This window comes from Microcaecilia unicolor, chromosome 1 (assembly GCF_901765095.1).
Source record: "Microcaecilia unicolor chromosome 1, aMicUni1.1, whole genome shotgun sequence".
NCBI classification, from domain to species: domain Eukaryota; kingdom Metazoa; phylum Chordata; class Amphibia; order Gymnophiona; family Siphonopidae; genus Microcaecilia; species Microcaecilia unicolor.
This window is the reverse complement of record NC_044031.1, coordinates 504,550,961-504,570,868: the sequence shown is the minus strand read 5'-3', so window position 1 is coordinate 504,570,868 and position 19,908 is coordinate 504,550,961. Positions and strand designations below refer to the sequence as shown.

Below are 19,908 nucleotides of genomic sequence, written 5' to 3'. Positions count from 1 at the left end.
AGCACGACCCTTAAGCAAGTATGCAGAAGAGATCACCTCTTTTAACCACCTCACACGCCTTAGAAGCGGCCGCACCTTTCTTAGCCCACCCCCCACACAGAACAAAAATCCAGCGTTTAAGATAAACTTCAAGACTCACCAAACATCCAGCTTTGTGAGACGTAGTTGGGAAGGATCCCCTGCCCTGTCTCCCAGCACCGGCAACGAAATTACCTGATTTACATGAAAGGATGACACCACTTTAGGCAAAAAGGAAGGTACTGGGCGCAGCGAAACCTTTTCCTTGGAAAACAGTAAAAACGGAGCTCTGCATGATAGAGCCTGCAACTCTGAAATCCTAAGGGCAGAGGAAATAGCTACCAAAAAGACCACCTTCAGAGTAAAATCCTTGTAGGTGCAGGAATCCAAAGGTTCAAAAGGCATGCCGACCAGAGCCTCAAGAACGAGATTCAAATCCCACCGAGGAACCAATAGACATTGCGGAGGCCAAAGCAACTTTATTCCTCGCAAAAAAACGCACAACATCCAGACAAGAGGCCACGGACCTACCCTGCACCTTTCCCTGGAAACAGGCCAAGGCTGCAATCTGCACCTTGAAAGAAGACGAGGCAAAACCTGTCGAAAACATCCTGCAAAAACTCCAAAATCTGCGAAAGAGATGCGCGAAGAGGCAAATATGATCGATCTTGACACCAAGACTCAAAAATGCGCCAAACGCAAATATAAGCCAATGAGGTGTAGCATTTCCACGAGCGAAGCACAGTATCTGTAACTCTGAAGGAAAAACCTTTTTTACTCAGCCGGTTCCTCTCAAGAGCCAAGCCGTAAGCGAGAACAGAGAGGGGTCTGGCATGACTATTGGACCCTGACACAAGAGAACTGCGTCCCCCAGAGGAAGAGGCTCGTGCTACATTAGATACACCAGATCTCCAAACCAAGGAAGCCGCAGCCAATTTGGAGCCACCAGAATCACTAGACCCGAATGACGCTCGATTCGCTGAACAACTCGTCCTGTCAGCAGCCACGGAGGGAACACATACAGTAACACCTGCGGGTGCCACGAAAGCACCAAGGCATCGATCCCTTCTGACCGAGGGTCCTGCCGGCGACTGAAATGGTGAGGTACCTGAGCATTGTCGGCTGCCCCCATCTCAACACTATCCGATCGAACACCGAGTGATGAAGAGACCACTCTCTGGTATCTAAAGTGTGTCTGCTCAGAAAATCCACGTTCACATCTATTCTGGCCACGTGACCTGCCGAGATATCCAAGAGATGTAGCTCCGCCCAGTGCATTAACAATGCCGCCTCCACTGCAACTGCCCAGCTTTTTGTTTCCCCCTGCCAGTTGACATAAGCTACTGCTGTCACGTTGTCGGAGAGAACCCTTACCGCCCTTCTGACTAAAAGAGACTGGAAAGACACCAAGGCCAACTGAATCACCCTTGTCTCTAACCAACTGATGGACCAACAAGCTTCCTCCATCGACCAACGGCCTTGAGCTACCTGGCCAAGGCACTGAGCCCCCCCACCCCACTAGACTGGCATCTGTGGAGAGTACTATCCACTCTGGAGGCTCCAGAGGCATGTCCTTCTCTAGATTTGGAGTGTGCAGCTACCACTGCAGAATGTGGCGGGGAGCTCCCGTCAGAGATAACCGAACCTCTAAGTCCTGTGACTGCAGAGATAAACGAGAGAAGAGCCAATTGCAACTGCCGCATTTGTGCTCTGGCCCAAGGAACTACTTCTACCACTGCTGCCATCAGGACTAGAACCCGAAGATAAGAAGGGGCCATCTGAGTCGGAACGGCCAAAAGTCACTGGATCTGAAGCTAGAGGCTGGAAATACGAACTGGAGGCAGAAAGACACGGCCCACGGACATGTTGAAGCACACTCCCAGGTATTCCAGAGTCTGCAACAGGCACAAGTGACTCTTGGCCGGTTTTACCACCCAGCCCAAAGACTCCACAAAGCTTACCACCTGAGCAATTGCCGCTTCGCTTTCCGACTGAGACTTTGCTCGAATCAACCAATCGTCCAGATAAGGGTGGACCAAGATATCCTGTTTACACAGAGCAGCCGCCACCACCACGATCTAGGAAAAGGTGCGTGGTGCCGTTGAAAGCCCGAAAGGCAGAGCACAGAACTGAAAGTGTCTCCCTAACACAGCAAAGCGAAGGAAACGCTGATGAGCCGCACGGATGGGAATGTGCAAGTACGTTTCTGTCAGATCCAAGGACATCAAACTCCCCTTGCCGACCCACGACTATTACCGAGCGCAAAGTCTCCATACGGAAAGAGGGAACTGTTAGGGCTCCATTGACCCTCTTGAGATCCAAAATGGGACGAAAGGAGCCCTCCTTTTTGGGTACAACAAAATAGCACCCCATTCCCTGTTCCCGATGCAGCACGGGCACTACCGCCCCCATTCGGAAGAGATGCAGGAGAGTATCCTGAATTGCCTCCACTTTGAGACGAAAGCGACAAGGAGAAGCGAGAAACAAATCTGCTGGAGGGTGACTGAACTCGAGAGCATACCCGTCGCGTACTACCTCTAGAACCCACTGGTCCAACGTGATTTGGGTCCACCTCTGGTAAAACTGCCGCAGCTGTGCACCGATCTGCACCAGAAGCTGGACCCCAGTACCCTCATTGCAAAGTGCGAGCAGGTCCGGAACCCCGAGTCATGTCCTCCTCGAAATGACTGGGTCCGCTGAAAAAAAAATGGCCCCTGGGCCAAAAAGCATGGAACCCTTAAAGGGAAGAGAACATAATTTAGGTTTGGATGCCTCATCTGTGACCCAACCTCTAAGCTACAAAGCACTGCAAGCCACAACTCCCAGGGCCATGTTTTTAGCGGAAGCACAGAGCAAATCATACAGCGCGTCAGCTAAAAAGGAAGAGCCCATCTCCAATGTTGCCAATTCCTGCACCAAAGCAGCCCTATCTAAAGCAGGCTCATCCAGAAGCTTCGCCGCCAAACGGAAACAAGTACGAGCTACCAAACCCCCACACACAGACGCTTGCAAAGCCAGAGCAGACAGATCAAAACTATGTTTAAGAAAAGACACTTTCTATCTTGAGGGTCACGTAACGCCGCACCCCCATCCACTGGAATGGCAGTAGCCTATCACTGCCGTAACCACCACGTTCACAGTGGGGGGGGGGGGGGGGGGGGTTTAGGAAATCCCAATCCTCCTGTGGCAGGGGATAAAGTCTAGCCATAGCCCTAGACACCTTACAAGGGGCATCCGGAGCGGACCACTCCTGTAACACCATATCCCTGAGATCCTTATTCATAGGGAACGACCGTGAGGGATGCCTAATCCCTTTAACCAATGAATCAACCTGCGTAACCTCTCCAGAGGAGGAGTCCCCAGCAAAAAACTTAAGAGTGGATGCTACCTGATCAATTAATTCCAAAAAGTTCATCCCTGTGAAAAATGCGGACTACAGAGGGGTCCTCCCCAGGCAGAGAACCCTCCTGCTCCTGAGACCCTTCCAGAGGATCTTCCTCTCCAAGATCACTGAATTCCTCAAAACCTGGAAGAGAAAGAACCTCCAGGTCCTCAGACCAATCCACCCGAGGCCGCTTAGCACCCACCGGGCCAGCCCCTCCACTGACGGTGCTAACCCGGGTCGGTCCCAACCTCCAAGCTTGATACAGGGACCAAACTCAGGAGAGAATCCCATCCCCCCCTGAGCTAACAGCACTGCCAGACGGTCCCAGGAGACTAGTCCCTTGCACCTGCTGAGACAGTTCAGCAACGCAGGACAAATCCAATATGGTGGCGGCTCCCGCCAAAAACGGAACCGCCGCAGAGGAACTCGCCTTTGGCTCTCTCTCGCCCCCATTCGCGCTCAACATGGGTGGATCAGCGGTTAACTCCGGAGGCAGAGGCAAAGGTGATTTCGGCTCTCCACAATAGCGGCACTGACCACCCAGCGCCACGATACCACGACGCACGCATGAACGGCAATGGAGCAGCTTAGACGCAGGAGCCAGCAGAAGAAGGGATGAAAGCAAGAACCTGCGTCTAAACTCACACAAACCGCTCCAATCAAACACCAAGTGTGCTCTCCCAGACAGCTGAAAGAAAAAAAAGACACCAGCAACAAACCGGAGCTTTTTTTTTTTTCCCCTTTGAATCCAGTTGCTGTCAAACTGATAAGGCACTCAAGGCTCCTGACCAAATCCAAAAGCCAAGGCATAAGGCAGCCCACACAAGGGAGAGCACCATAGGGGGAGGGGCTCGGCCACCTGGGTGTATCACCCCAAGGGGAAACAGGGGCCCCACCAGATCCACACCCCTGAAGCACTGAGAGTTCCAAGTATGGGCACCGTGCCGCCCAGAAAAAAAAAAACAGGACACCAAAAACCCAAAAGGGCCTTTCAGACCGGTCAGGCTGCACAGGTTGCACATCTACCCTCTGCCGAGACTGAGAAAATACTGGCTGGTTGGGGTTCTGCACAGGTTATTTGTACGTGTTTAAAGTTAAGTGTTCTCAGTCTCCCTCTGCTGGTAGGCGTGCATAACCCAAGCGTCTTGACCGGTCTGGAGGGTTGCTGAGGAAGCTCGATGTCGACAGTAATCGAGATACAGTGTCTCTTGATCACCAAGACCAATGGAGTCTAATGTATCCAATGCTGAAAAAGCTTCTCCTCCTGCTTTTCTCTACCTCAAATCCCTTTCTGACATCTAAGGACATCAAGTACAATGAGGGGGGTCATGATCTGTCCCCATGTATTTGCTGGCACCAATAAAAATCTGTTATGGATATGGAACTCTTGCACAGGGTGTTTTCAAGCCACTGGAGATCTTCTTCGATATGTCATCCAGATAAACAGCTGCAGCACAAAGCGAATGCTACATACCTGTAGAAGGTATTCTCCGAGGACAGCAGGCTGATTGTTCTCACTGATGGGTGACGTCCACGGCAGCCCCTCCAATCGGAAACTTCTCTAGCAAAGTCCTTTGCTAGTCCTCGCGCGCCCGCGCGCATGCGCGGCCGTCTTCCCGCCCGAAACCGGCTCGAGCCGGCCAGTCCAGTATGTAGCAAGACAATACACTTCAAGGGAAGACACAACTCCAAAGGGGATGCGGGCGGGTTTGTGAGAACAATTAGCCTGCTGTCCTCGGAGAATACCTTCTACAGGTATGTAGCATTCGCTTTCTCCGAGGACAAGCAGGCTGCTTGTTCTCACTGATGGGGTATCCCTAGCCCCCAGGCTCACTCAAAACAACAACCATGGTCAATTGGGCCTCGCAACGGCGAGGACATAACTGAGATTGACCTAAAAAATTTACCAACTAACTGAGAGTGCAGCCTGGAACAGAACAAACAGGGCCCTCGGGGGGTGGAGTTGGATCCTAAAGCCCAAACAGGTTCTGAAGAACTGACTGCCCGAACCGACTGTCGCGTCGGGTATCCTGCTGCAGGCAGTAATGAGATGTGAATGTGTGGACAGAAGACCACGTCGCAGCTTTGCAAATTTCTTCAATAGAGGCTGACTTCAAGTGGGCTACCGACGCAGCCATGGCTCTAACATTATGAGCCGTGACATGACCCTCAAGAGCCAGCCCCGCCTGGGCGTAAGTGAAGGAAATGCAATCTGCTAGCCAATTGGATATGGTGCGTTTCCCTACAGCCACTCCCCTCCTATTGGGATCAAAAGAAACAAACAATTGGGCGGACTGTCTGTGGGGCTGTGTCCGCTCCAGATAGAAGGCCAATGCTCTCTTGCAGTCCAATGTGTGCAGCTGACGTTCAGCAGGGCAGGAATGAGGACGGGGAAAGAATGTTGGCAAGACAATTGACTGGTTCAGATGGAACTCCGACACGACCTTTGGCAAGAACTTAGGGTGAGTGCGGAGGACTACTCTGTTATGATGAAATTTGGTGTAAGGGGCCTGGGCTACCAGGGCCTGAAGCTCACTGGCTCTACGAGCTGAAGTAACTGCCACCAAGAAAATGACCTTCCAGGTCAAGTACTTCAGATGGCAGGAGTTCAGTGGCTCAAAAGGAGGTTTCATCAGCTGGGTGAGAACGACATTGAGATCCCATGACACTGTAGGAGGCTTGACAGGGGGCTTTGACAAAAGCAAACCTCTCATGAAGCGAACAACTAAAGGCTGTCCCGAGATCGGCTTACCTTCCACATGGTAATGGTATGCACTGATTGCGCTAAGGTGAACTCTTACAGAGTTGGTCTTGAGACCAGACTCAGACAAGTGCAGAAGGTATTCAAGCAGGGTCTGTGTAGGACAAGAGCGAGGAGCTAGGGCCTTGCTGTCACACCAGACGGCAAACCTCCTCCATAGAAAGAAGTAACTCCTCTTAGTGGAATCTTTCCTGGAAGCAAGCAAGACGCGGGAGACACCCTCTGACAGACCCAAAGAGGCAAAGTCTACGCTCTCAACATCCAGGCCGTGAGAGCCAGGGACCGGAGGCTGGGATGCAGAAGAGCCCCTTCGTCCTGCGTGATGAGGGTCGGAAAACACTCCAATCTCCACGGTTCTTCGGAGGATAACTCCAGAAGAAGAGGGAACCAGATCTGACGCGGCCAAAAAGGAGCAATCAGAATCATGGTGCCTCGGTCTTGCTTGAGTTTCAACAAAGTCTTCCCCACCAGAGGAATGGGAGGATAAGCATACAGCAGGCCCTCCCCCCAATCCAGGAGGAAGGCATCCGATGCCAGTCTGCCGTGGGCCTGAAGCCTGGAACAGAACTGAGGGACTTTGTGGTTCGCTCGAGATGCGAAGAGATCCACCAAGGGGGTGCCCCACACTTGGAAGATCTGTCGTACCACTCGGGAATTGAGCGACCACTCGTGAGGTTGCATAATCCTGCTCAGTCTGTCGGCCAGACTGTTGTTTACGCCTGCCAGATATGTGGCTTGGAGCACCATGCCGAGACGGCGAGCCCAGAGCCACATGCTGACGGCCTCCTGACACAGGGGGCGAGATCCGGTGCCCCCCTGCTTGTTGACATAGTACATGGCAACCTGGTTGTCTGTCTGAATTAGGATAATTTGGTGGGACAGCCGATCTCTGAAAGCCTTCAGAGCGTTCCAGATCGCTCGCAACTCCAGGAGATTGATCTGTAGACCGCGTTCCTGGAGGGACCAGCTTCCTTGGGTGTGAAGCCCATCGACATGAGCTCCCCATCCCAGGAGAGACGCATCCGTGGTCAGCACTTTTTGTGGCTGAGGAATTTGGAAGGGACGTCCCAGAGTCAGATTGGACCAAATCGTCCACCAATACAGGGATTTGAGAAAACTCGTGGACAGGTGGATTACGTCTTCTAGATCCCCAGCAGCCTGAAACCACTGGGAAGCTAGGGTCCATTGAGCAGATCTCATGTGAAGGCGGGCCATGGGAGTCACATGAACTGTGGAGGCCATGTGGCCCAGCAATCTCAACATCTGCCGAGCTGTGATCTGCTGGGACGCTCGCACCCGCGAGACGAGGGACAACAAGTTGTTGGCTCTCGCTTCTGGGAGATAGGCGCGAGCCGTCCGAGAATCCAGCAGAGCTCCTATGAATTCGAGTCTCTGTGATGGGAGAAGATGGGACTTTGGGTAATTTATCACAAACCCCAGTAGCTCCAAGAGGCGAATAGTCATCTGCATGGACTGCAGGGCTCCTGCCTCGGACGTGTTCTTCACCAGCCAATCGTCGAGATATGGGAACACGTGTACCCCCAGCCTGCGAAGTGCCGCTGCTACTACAGCCAGGCACTTTGTGAACACCCTGGGCGCAGAGGCGAGCCCAAAGGGTAGCACACAGTACTGGAAGTGACGTGTGCCCAGCTGAAATCGCAGATACTGTCTGTGAGCTGGCAGTATCGGGATGTGTGTGTAGGCATCCTTCAAGTCCAGAGAGCATAGCCAATCGTTTTCCTGAATCATGGGAAGTAGGGTGCCCAGGGAAAGCATCCTGAACTTTTCTTTGACCAGATATTTGTTCAGGGCCCTTAGGTCTAGGATGGGACGCATCCCCCCTGTTTTCTTTTCCACAAGGAAGTACCTGGAATAGAATCCCAGCCCTTCTTGCTCGGATGGCACGGGCTCGACCGCATTGGCGCTGAGAAGGGCGGAGAGTTCCTCTGCAAGTACCTGCTTGTGCTGGAAGCTGTAAGATTGAGCTCCCGGTGGGCAATTTGGAGGTTTTGAAGCCAAATTGAGGGTGTATCCTTGCCGGACTATTTGCAGAACCCACTGATCGGAGGTTATGAGAGGCCACCTTTGGTGAAAAGCTTTCAACCTCCCCCCGACCGGCAGGTCGCCCGGCACTGATACTTGGATGTCGGCTATGCTCTGCTGGAGCCAGTCAAAAGCTCGCCCCTTGCTTTTGCTGGGGAGCCGCGGGGCCTTGCTGAGGCGCACGCTGCTGACGAGAGCGAGCGCGCTGGGGCTTAGCCTGGGCCGCAGGCTGTCGAGAAGGGGGATTGTACCTACGCTTGCCAGAAGAGTAGGGAACAGTCCTCCTTCCCCCCAAAAATCTTCTACCTGTAGAGGTAGAGGCTGAAGGCTGCCGGCGGGAGAACTTGTCGAATGCGGTGTCCCGCTGGTGGAGATGCTCTACCACCTGCTCGACCTTCTCTCCAAAAATATTGTCCGCACGGCAAGGCGAGTCCGCAATCCGCTGCTGAAGTCTATTCTCCAGGTCGGAGGCACGCAGCCATGAGAGCCTGCGCATCACCACACCTTGAGCAGCGGCCCTGGACGCAACATCAAAGGTGTCATACACCCCTCTGGCCAGGAATTTTCTGCACGCCTTCAGCTGCCTGACCACCTCCTGAAAAGGCTTGGCTTGCTCAGGGGGAAGAGCATCAACCAAGCCCGCCAACTGCCGCACATTGTTCCGCATGTGTATGCTCGTGTAGAGCTGGTAAGACTGGATTTTGGCCACGAGCATAGAAGAATGGTAGGCCTTCCTCCCAAAGGAGTCTAAGGTTCTAGAGTCTTTGCCCGGGGGCGCCGAAGCATGCTCCCTAGAACTCTTAGCCTTCTTTAGGGCCAAATCCACAACTCCAGAGTCATGAGGTAACTGGGTGCGCATCAGCTCTGGGTCCCCATGGATCCGGTACTGGGACTCGATCTTCTTGGGAATGTGGGGATTACTTAGTGGCTTGGTCCAGTTCGCAAGCAATGTCTTTTTTAGGACATGGTGCAAGGGAACAGTGGACGCTTCCTTAGGTGGAGAAGGATAGTCCAGGAGCTCAAACATTTCAGCCCTGGGCTCGTCCTCCACAACCACCGGGAAGGGGATGGCCGTAGACATCTCCCGGACAAAGGAAGCAAAAGACAGACTCTCAGGAGGAGAAAGCTGTCTTTCAGGAGAGGGAGTGGGATCAGAAGGAAGACCCTCAGACTCCTCGTCAGAGAAATATCTGGGGTCTTCCTCTTCCTCCCACGAGGCCTCACCCTCGGTGTCAGACACAAGTTCACGAACCTGTGTCTGCAACCTCGCTCGACTCGGTGGAGCCACGTCCACGATGGGGGCGTCGAGAGGTAGACTCCCTCGCCCGCATCGGCGAAGCTCCCTCCGCCGACGTAGTCGGGGAGCCTTCCTGGGAGGTGGCCACAGTCGGCACCGCACGCGGTACCGACGTCGGGGACCTCACCCCGGGCGATGGGCCAGCCGGCGCCACGCTCGACGGTACCAGAGGCGCAAGCACCGCCGGTAGCCGGAGGGGTAGGGCGCAACAGCTCTCCCAGAATCTCTGGGAGAACGGCCCGGAGGCTCTCGTTCAGAGCGGCTGCAGAGAAAGGCAAAGAGGTCGATGCAGGCGTCGACGTCAGAACCTGTTCCGGGCGAGGAGGCTGTTCCGGGCTGTCCAGAGTGGAGCGCATCGACACCTCCTGAACAGAGGGTGAGCGGTCCTCTCGGTGCCGATGCCTGCTGGGTGCCGACTCCCTCGGCGACCCAGAGCTCTCGGTGCCGACGCGGGGAGGCGACCGGTGTCGATGCTTCTTCGACTTCTTCCGAAGCATGTCACCGGAGCTCCCCGGCACCGACGAGGAGGACGTAGAATCCAGCCGTCGCTTCCTCGGGGCCGAGGCCGAAGGAGGTCGGTCTCGGGGGGGCTGTACCGCAGGAGCCCTCAGGGTAGGAGGAGACCCACCCGAAGGCTCACCGCCACCAGCAGGGGAATGGACAGCCCTCACCTGCACTCCTGACGATGCACCACCGTCCGACGACATCAGCAGACGAGGTCCCGGTACCACCGACGTCGATGCAGTGGCCCGATGCCTCGATGCACTCGATGCAGTGGCGGCCGAGGAAGATGGTCTGGACGCTGACGACGTCGATGCACTCGAAGATCCCGGTGCCGATGCCGACGAAGAGCCCGAGAACAACACGTTCCACTGGGCTAATCTCGCTACCTGAGTCCGCCTTTGAAGCAGGGAACACAGACTACAGTTCTGAGGGCGGTGCTCGGCCCCCAGACACTGAAGACACAACGAGTGTCGATCAGTGAGCGAGATTATCCGGGCGCACTGGGTGCACTTCTTGAAGCCGCTGGAAGGCTTCGATGTCATGGGCGGAAAAATCACGCCGGCGAAGTCAAAATCCGAAATGACGGAAAAAGAGCACCAAAAATTTTTAAGGGAGAAAATCTCGACCGAGGCCGAAAAGAGGCCTACCCCGACGACGAAAGAAAACTTATCGGGGCAAAAAGCTGGAAGTACGGGAAGGGGTTGACACGAAACCCGGGGGGGGGGGGGGGGTTCCGGAGCACTTCCCGACACTGTTAAGACTTTTCCGAAGAAAAAAACACGTCAAAAATAAATTGGACGCGCGAGGTCGACTTTCCGGGGCTCGACACGGCGAAACACGACCGTACCGAGTGCGGACAAAAGAAGACTGGCCGGCTCGTGCCGGTTTCGGGCGGGAAGACGGCCGCGCATGCGCGGTGCGCGCGGGCGCGCGAGGACTAGCAAAGGACTTTGCTAGAGAAGTTTCCGATTGGAGGGGCTGCCGTGGACGTCACCCATCAGTGAGAACAAGCAGCCTGCTTGTCCTCGGAGAATTGTAAACTTGATGAAAAATAACTGGACTGAAGAACAAAAGGAACACTAAGCAAGACACCGGTAAAACCTACCTTGGGAAACTAATGGGAAAAATATAACCAAATGACAACAGGATTCATACTGCAATAAAAACATATTTTTTTTATTAAAGTCAATGTATAATCACTGAGGTAAGCATGGTGCAAAACAAGTTACTTTCAGCTCCACAGAAACAGTAAACAAAGTTGGTCCCATCTGACTGCATAAGGTGGGAACAGGTACATGTGTGGTTAACCAGCTCAAAAGCTTCTAGAAATTATAGGATTTACTGTCCTGTTTGTCCTCAGATACCTTATGTATGCATTGGCTGCCCACATTAGGCAGGTTGTTAAAAGAATTCTCTCTCTGCTAACAGGAACTGGATCAACAACAGATTTCAAGCAGTCTTCCACAGAGAACAACTATCTTGCATCCGACTTGGCCAGTTCAAGAATTGTGGACCAAGTCTGAAAATGTGATTGTTTGAGCATGATCTGGAATGAAGGGTTTTGAGAACTCTATTTTTCCATGAGTTATGATTGCTCATTCTATATTTTTAAATATTGATGTGTATAGATTTTATGCAATTCACTTGGACATTTTGTTATGAATGAGAAGCAAACCAATAAGCTGAACAAGATAATCTAAGAAGTAAGATTCTCGAAGCCCATGCCTAGCAACCAAAGCTAAACAGTCTTCAAAATTTGAACTTGTAACTACTTAAAACAAATACCACTGGATGCTAAGAATATATATATATTTTTTTACAGTGTAGCCTAAATAACTAGACTTTTAGTCATGTAGATACCACATAAATAGTTTAAGTGTTCACAGTATAAGAACTTATTTTATTCACATTGTATTGTATATTTCCTTATACCCTACTGAAAGTACTCAGTAAACAACAATTATAATAGCAGACTCTTCTGGGTACAGAATAATACACAACAGGATGAGATTTCAGGTTTCCAAATTTTTCTTTTCTACCAGAATTCCAAAAAGGTAAATCAGAAGTTCATAGGAATGAACTATGAAGTGGTCTAAGGGTTGGGAAACGTAAAGCATCTGTGCAACATAAAACTCACAGCAACAGGGCACTGCACACAATTACATGGGAAGGATCATAATATTAAAACTGTTGAACAAGGGTTAGCAGTCTAAAGATAAAGCCAATTCAGTGTCCTACAACCAGCCTTATGTGCTGTATGAGATCCTGTAAGATAACCACTGTCTTCTGCACTTCTTTTCTCACAATGTATTTAAACAAGCATAACTTTTGGTTAGTTTTAGTCTCATAACATTTTCTTTCACTGAACACTCATCCTATATAATAATTCTCACCTCCAACGTTCTGTGCCTGGGACCGTAGCTCCCTAGGCTGGAGGTGGTCTTCTAGGCAGACACGCACTGATGTCACTGACGTCATGACAGCTGATTCCAAAGCAAGGGGAGGAGTAGGGAAACACGCGCAGCGTGTTTCCCTACTCCTCCCCCTGCCTCGGAATCAGCTGTCACCCCCCCACGCTACGGCCCCCTCGACACCCCCCCCCCCCCGCGAACCTGTCGCTCCCCCCCCGGACTGCCGAAAACCGCCCCCCCCCCCCGCCGCCGCTGTGTACTACCTGTGCTGACGGGGGACTCAAACCCCCAACAGCCGAAGTGTTGTTGTGCCCTTCGCGTTCCTTCCTCATCTTCTCTGGAAGTTCCTCTGCGTGCGTCTGACAGGTAGTACACAACGGCGGCGGGAGGTGGTTTTCGGTGGTCCGGGGGGGAAGAATTGCCTGCCTAGGGCCCGTTTCCTTGCCTTCAGAAACGGGCCTTTTTTACTAGTATGAATATAAGAACAGCCAAGCTAAGTCAGATCAATTTATTTAATTTATTCCATTATTTAGCCCATCTTCCTGCTCATAATAGGTTACAGAATTACATTCATAATATAACAGCACAATATATAACAAAATAAAATTAAGGAGAAATTAGTTACCTGCTAATTTGCTTTCCTTTAGTGCCTCCGGACAAGCCCAGAATGTGACTGGTGAGTTGCGCACACCTTCCAGCAGGTGGAAACTGAGAACTCAGATTCTAGAGAGAGCCAATAAAAGCCCCTGCCAGCTAGAGACAGATCCAGTATTATCGTAACAAGGCAGAAGAAAAGAAAAGAACTACATTCTGTGCATCCATGAACCTAAGCAGCCACCAGCACCACACTAACAAAGAGCATGTGCCTCATGTTTAATGTGCCTTCTAAAAGAAAGCAAACATACATAATGCATGTTATTTATTCTTTAAACATGTGTTTTGTTTTGGTTTTTTTACAAAAGCAATGCAATAGCAAACATACAATGCAGCTCGAAATGAATGCCTAACTTCCACATAATAAATAAGCAAAAAGGATAATCAGAGGGAGGGATCTGGGCCAATCTACAGACACTAAAGGAAAGCAAATTAGCAGTTAAGAATTTCTCCTTCCTTAGCATCCCTCCGGACCGGCCCAGAATGTGCCTGATGGGAAGTAACAAAGCAGTATCTTTATGAGAGGGACCCAAGCAAACCGGCCATGAGAACATTTGTACCAAACACTGCATCCTGATGACTCTGCACATCCAATCTGTAATGCTTCGAGAAGGAATGCAAGGAAGACCAAGTCACCGCCTTACAGATCTCTAAGGGGTGGAAGGGAGGGAACTAGAAAGCTCTCCTTCCATGTCGCTGCTTGTCCTCTGGTACAGTGCGCCTTCACCTCTTTGGGTACCGTTTTCCCGGTGAGAAGGTAAGCGGAGGCTATCATTTCTTTAAGCCACCTAGAAATGGTGGGTTTAGAAGCCGCTAACCCCTTAACAAGATCCTCCAATCAGCAAAAACAGAAGATCCATCTGCCAAAATTCCTCCATAGACTTCAAATAGTACCCTCCTGACATTGAGGCACTACAAGCAACGCTGATCCTCTGACCCTGAGGAAGAAGAGAGCAAAGGCAACACCACTGACTGGGACAAATGAGGGAGGACATATGAGGCCTGCCCCTTGTAAAAACCAAGCAATATTCAGATGGGTAGCTAGGGCTTTTCCCTGAACGTGTTCCCAAAAACAGGACAAGATAACAATTTGAACCTTAAGCGAAGCCAGCGCCTGGCCTTTGTCAAAACCTTGCTGTAAAAACTCAAAGATCTGTGCCACTGAAGCGCGAAAAGGAGAGATGTTCAAATAATCACACCACAAACAGTGTCTAAGTCCTGATATAATTAAGAGAAGTAGTTCAACGCCAAGACCAAAGCATCATGGCCACCATGCTCGCTGAGTAATCTCTTTGCCAATCGCGCCTACTCAAGAGCCAAGCCATAAGACAAAATCGACCCAGGTCTGGAAGACCTACCGGGCACTAGACCAGGAGACTGAAAGCCTCTGGAAACTTGAGAGGAGAGCTGATGAGAAGGCGCAGGAGATCGGCATACCAGGGTCTGCGGGGCCAATCTGGCATCACCAAGATCACGCGACTCCTGTGCGTCTCAATCTTCTGAATTAGATAGCCTACTAGATGCCACGGAGGAAATGCACTGAGAAGACCTACCAGCCAAGGCTGGAGAACTGCACCTACCCCCTGCACTTAGCTGAAGCTCTCAGCAAATCATATAAAGCATCTGCCAAAAAGGCCAATCCCATCTCAATCTTAGCCACTTCATCTGAAGATCTATCCAGGACCTTCTCAGACCAGTGAAAGCAAGCTGTAGCAACCAAGGAATCGCAAATAGCCGCCTGCATTGCCACAACAGAAACATCAAAACTATTCTTCAACAAAGCCTCCATATGGTGATCCTGAACATCTTTAAGTGAAGTGCCACCATCCACGGGAACTGTATTCCTTGTAATAACTGCCAAGACTACTGCATTCACTACTGGAGGCTTCAGAAGGGATTTGTCCTAATCAGGGACCGGATAGAGATGAACCATAGACTTAGTGGGTCTAAAAGAGAAATCTGGCACATCCCACTGTGCCTGCATGACGTCCCCGATACACTGGTGCATAGGAAAGGTCTTAACTGGCCTTCGAATGCCCTTCAACAGGAGATCCACCTTCCATCCCTCTACGGGGGGGGGGGGGGGGGGGGGGGGGGCTCCTCTTCCTCAAAACATAAAGTAGTGGAAACCAAAGAAATTTATTCCTGCAAATCTTCTTTGTGAAAAATTCTAACCATGGAAGGATCCTCCCCCGGGAGAAGAGACTCAGCACGAGACTCAGCACCTGAGTCTACAACAACATGTCCTTCAAATGAAAAGCCTTGCTCCTCAAAAGAGGGCATCTCCTGGTCTGGATAAGAACCCAGGTCCTCCTCCAGATCCCAGAACTCCCTGGGTCGCTTAGCTGAGACCAGCTGAACTTCCACAGATCTTCTCACAGAAGCTGAAGGAGGGTCCAATTTTTGCAAAAGAAAAGCCTTGTACATTTACAGGACAAACTTTGAAGGAAAGCCCCTTCTGACCCTGCCGGTAGAAGAGGTAGACTCCCTGCAGGCTGCTGAGCTGAAAGAACCGGCAAAGAAGCAGGCCGGTCTGCTAAAACAACCAGAGAAGGCAAGATGGCGGCACTTCCCGCCAAAACTGGAGCTGCCGACTTGTCCTTCCTCACCCTGAGGTCGCCGCCAACGAGACTGAAGGAACAGGACCTGCCTCCGGTGAAATCTCAACCACGGTGCAAAATTTACAGCAGTCACTCATTCCCAGACCCGCCGCACAGCGGAGGAGTTTCTCTGCCATGGCGGCTAAAGGCAGGTTTTTTTTTAAGGTGTTTTTATTTAAGGTGGCTGTCTCTCCCTGTCTTAAAACAGCCCTTCCCCTGAAGTGACTGAGGCAATTAAAATAATAAGCAGCTCGGCTGCAATAGGGAGGACTTGGGGGAAGGGACCTGGCCTCCTGAGTGTGACAACCCCGAGGCTGACAGACCACCACGGGCCTCAGCCTCCACAATCAAGAAAACACATCAGATGCATAGAAGATCCACTTAAGAAGAAGAAACTACACCAGAAAACTTTGTAATTCTTAAAGCATCAGCTATTTTAACCATAGAAAAGGACAAAAAAGAAAGCCTAAAATAAACAGACTGAAGGGCTCACCTCCTTCCATCTGCCGGAGACTGAGAATATTGGATCTGTCTCTAGCTGGCAGAGGCTCTTACTGGCTCTCTTTAGAGTCAGAGTTCTCAATCCCCACCTGCTGGAAGGTGTGCACAACCCATCGGTCACATTCTGGGCCGGTTCAGAGGGATGCTAAGGAAACAGGTTTCGGCCTGAGGTTTTCCATTTCAAATCATCAAATTGCTAGATTAAAACAAATAAAAAAAAAAAATTAACAGCCTTATGAAATCCCAAAAGATCATTAAAAGGTCTCACTAACAGAGGTACCTTGTTCCATAACCAAGTCATAAAATAAGAGTAAGGTCAAGAGCAAACACACTAACTGAAAGGATCTGGCAGGAGGTTAAAAAAAAAATGTCTCACTCTGAGAACATAAAGACCGCGTAGGAGTATAAATTAGTAGCTTATCGGAAACATATCTTTGTGCCATGCCATGGAACACCAATAGCTCATTTAGCCCAGATGTGGAATGCCAACTGCAGCCCAACAGTTATAACACAGACCCAAGCAGAACACATCTTAAGTGCTCCCTGTAGATGTATAAGTATACAACTATCTGTCTCCCATCCAACCTCTACAATCAATTTGTATCCTTGTTTTCTGGGTTTGCACTTGCTGTAAATGCAACCCACAATTTAACTAAGTCAACAAATAAAAAGCTGTTTTCTTGCCTTTGTCTTGAAACTGCTCTTATACAGTTTCAATGGATTTCCTTTCAGTCACTGTAGTTTTCAGAAGGGCAAACAAATGCATATGTTATGTCCACCCTCAGTTTTCTTTTTTTCAAGCTAAAAAGCCCAAACCTTTACAGCCTTTCTTCACAGAAATATCCCAATCTCTTACTATTCTGATTGCATGCTTTTTCCTGGGCTGCTGCAGATGTAACTCCTCCTAAGAGGAGGTGAAACCCCGATTTAATATCCATATTGGGCATAACCTGAAGAAGCCTGTAAGAAGGCGAAACGATATGGGCCCCGTTGTTTATTCCATCAGAGGGGTTATTGTGCCACTTCAGTGAAAGCTAAGTGTTTTTCTGAAGTTTTTGCTGTTGTTTATCTAAATTGCAATATTCAACAAAAGAATGACTATATTAAAAAAATGATTTTTTTTGTGTGCAAGTAAATCACTATGGGTATATGATAGCCCTATGAAAGAGATAGGACCGCAGACACTATAATCTTGTGCAGATACTGGAGTCTTGCAGGTCAGACCTTGGTCAATCCTTGGTCTCTGAGGGTTATACCCATAGATTAAGAACTTTAATTCATTTTACCCTTTGGGTTTTTTGTCGCTGTTCACCAGTATTGTGGTATTAAATATAAATATTCCCCATGTCATTTCACGCCATTTTTAGCCCAAAACAATAGGGAAAAAAACTGCAAATCTTCAAGGTATTTCTTGTGTCAGTGCACACTCTTTGAAAACAGTGTGTGCCTTATTGAAAACAAGTGCAATCTTCATAAATAGTTTACACTCCTAGTGACAATGGCTCGAAATAAAAATGAAAAAGTGTTCTAAAAATGACACGGAAAACTAAACAGAACGAAAATTTTGCTCGGTACACCCCTCGTTTAATTACTCCACATAGATTTGTCATCCAGGAATTTATCAACTTTGGTCATAAATGCATCCTCTAAATCATTTATAAACAATCTGAATATCACCAGGCCTAGTACTGACACTCAAAGAATTCCAGTTTGTGATCTGGCCATTACTCTTTCCCTTTAAACCAGTTACTGATCCATGAATGTACACTGCCTGCTATTCCATGTTCCAGAGGCTTCCAAACCTTTCCACAAGGACCACACAAAACATTTTAAATCACTGAGAAAGGTAGTAGTAGGCACTCTCTGCATGTAGCAAGTAGCAGTAATATATTTCTGTATATCTTTGAAGTTCATAACTGTGCCAAACAACCTGGGAACCTTGGCCTCTGCCTCTTCAGCTTCTTCCCCTTCATCAGCCCCATTTTCTCTTCTCTCCTAGTTTTTCTTTCAGCATCTCCCCTTTTCTTTCCCCTTCCTCTAGTGATGGCTCTAGCCTGGACATTTCTCCATTGGCTGGCAGCGGCTTCATTTAGCAGCAGCAGCAGATTTTTTTTTATTCAATATGCCCCAATTGCTAAGTTTTGGTTTTTGTTTTTTTGAAAGTGGGTGAACCAGAAACACAACCTTTCCAGATTGGATCTGGTTTGTGGGCGCTAGGTTTGTGGTCCCTGCTATCAGTTTCTTGGGTAAACTCATTTAAACTTAATCAAATTCATTTTTAACATCCAAAACACTATATTCACAGGTTTACCTTCATTCACGTGCCCAGATAATTCTTTGAAGTTATAACAGACTTTAGATATAACTTGCTTTCCCAAAATCCATGCTATTTCTACTTATCAATAAGAAAATCATTAAACACACAGAAGAAAACTGTATAACTGTATCCATCTTTACCCAGTGTTATTAAACTTATACATCTATAATGGCACAATTCCCCCTGGCCACCTTCCACCTGGTACAACAATGGTTAGTGACAAACAGCAAATCAGCATAAATGTATCTTACAATGTCTAACTTTTGTTCTTTCAGAACTATAAGCTAGACGCCATATGACCTGACGGACATGTTTATTTATTTATTTAGATTTTGCTCACACCTTTTTCAGTAGTAACTCAAGGTGAGTTACATTTAGGTACACTGGACATTTCTCTGTCACAGGAGAGCTCACAATCTAAGTTTGTACCTGAGGCAATGGAGGGTTAAGTGACTTGCCCAAGATCACAAGGAGCAGCAGTGGGATTTGAACTGGCCACCTCTGGATTGCAAGACCAGTGCTCTAACCACTAGGCCACTCCACCACTAAATGTTAATTGTTTAGCTACCTATAATCCTCATTACTTCTTCCCACTCTACAGTGATTTTAGTACTTCAGAGGCATAAAATCTAAGGAATGCCTCTGGTTTGATGAAGACTGGAACAGAGAAATCATTCAGCTTAACCATTACAGATTTATCTTTGATAACATCTAACCCCTTGCTCATCCAATCAGCTGACTGCTTTCCTCACTGGTCTCTTTCTTTTAATATATGTTATTTTCATTATTGTTTCTCATCTGCTTGGCAAGTTTCTTCTCAAAATCTATTTTACCCTGCTTTGCCAGCGTTTTACATCTATTCTGTCACTGCTTGTGTTTTTATTTTCTTCATCTTACTATTTACCCCTGCTGGTAACCTCTTTATTCTTTCCCTCCATCTTTTATTGGCTAACATACACTTCAAATGGGCAATCAGTAAATCATTTATCAGACTAGAAGATGGTCATGAATGATAATCTGATCTTTTTTTGGAAACTCCTGCTGGCTCAAAAGAACCAAAGCTTCCTGTCCAAGATGAACCATTGATCATCCAGAGCTAGCCGAGGACCCAGGTAGTTTTAATGGGTGGAATAAAAATATGGGAGAAGGCCAGGAATCTAAGTTTAGCAAAACAGATCTATCTTTGGCATTTACATGTTATTTTATACTTTTAAATATGTCATCTCAATGCTTACTGTTAATACAATAGTTCTATGGCATTAGCTGAAGTGCAACAGGAAACATTTCACCATTTAATTTTGCAGTATTAATTATCAAATAGACATCTGGAAAATATCCAAGGCACTAATGTTTATTTTAGCAATAAAATAAATTCCTCAACTTAAAACATCAGCCTTATGCTGAAATTGGACTATCA

At 48.9% G+C, this 19,908-nt stretch overlaps 1 protein-coding gene across 6 annotated transcripts in view; it reads right to left on the bottom strand.

The window, feature by feature from the left end:
* The window catches only part of YTHDF3 (YTH N6-methyladenosine RNA binding protein 3), a 110,180-nt gene that overhangs the window by 68,665 nt on the left and 21,607 nt on the right, over window positions 1-19,908 (bottom strand). The gene's annotated exons all lie outside the window — the stretch shown is intronic.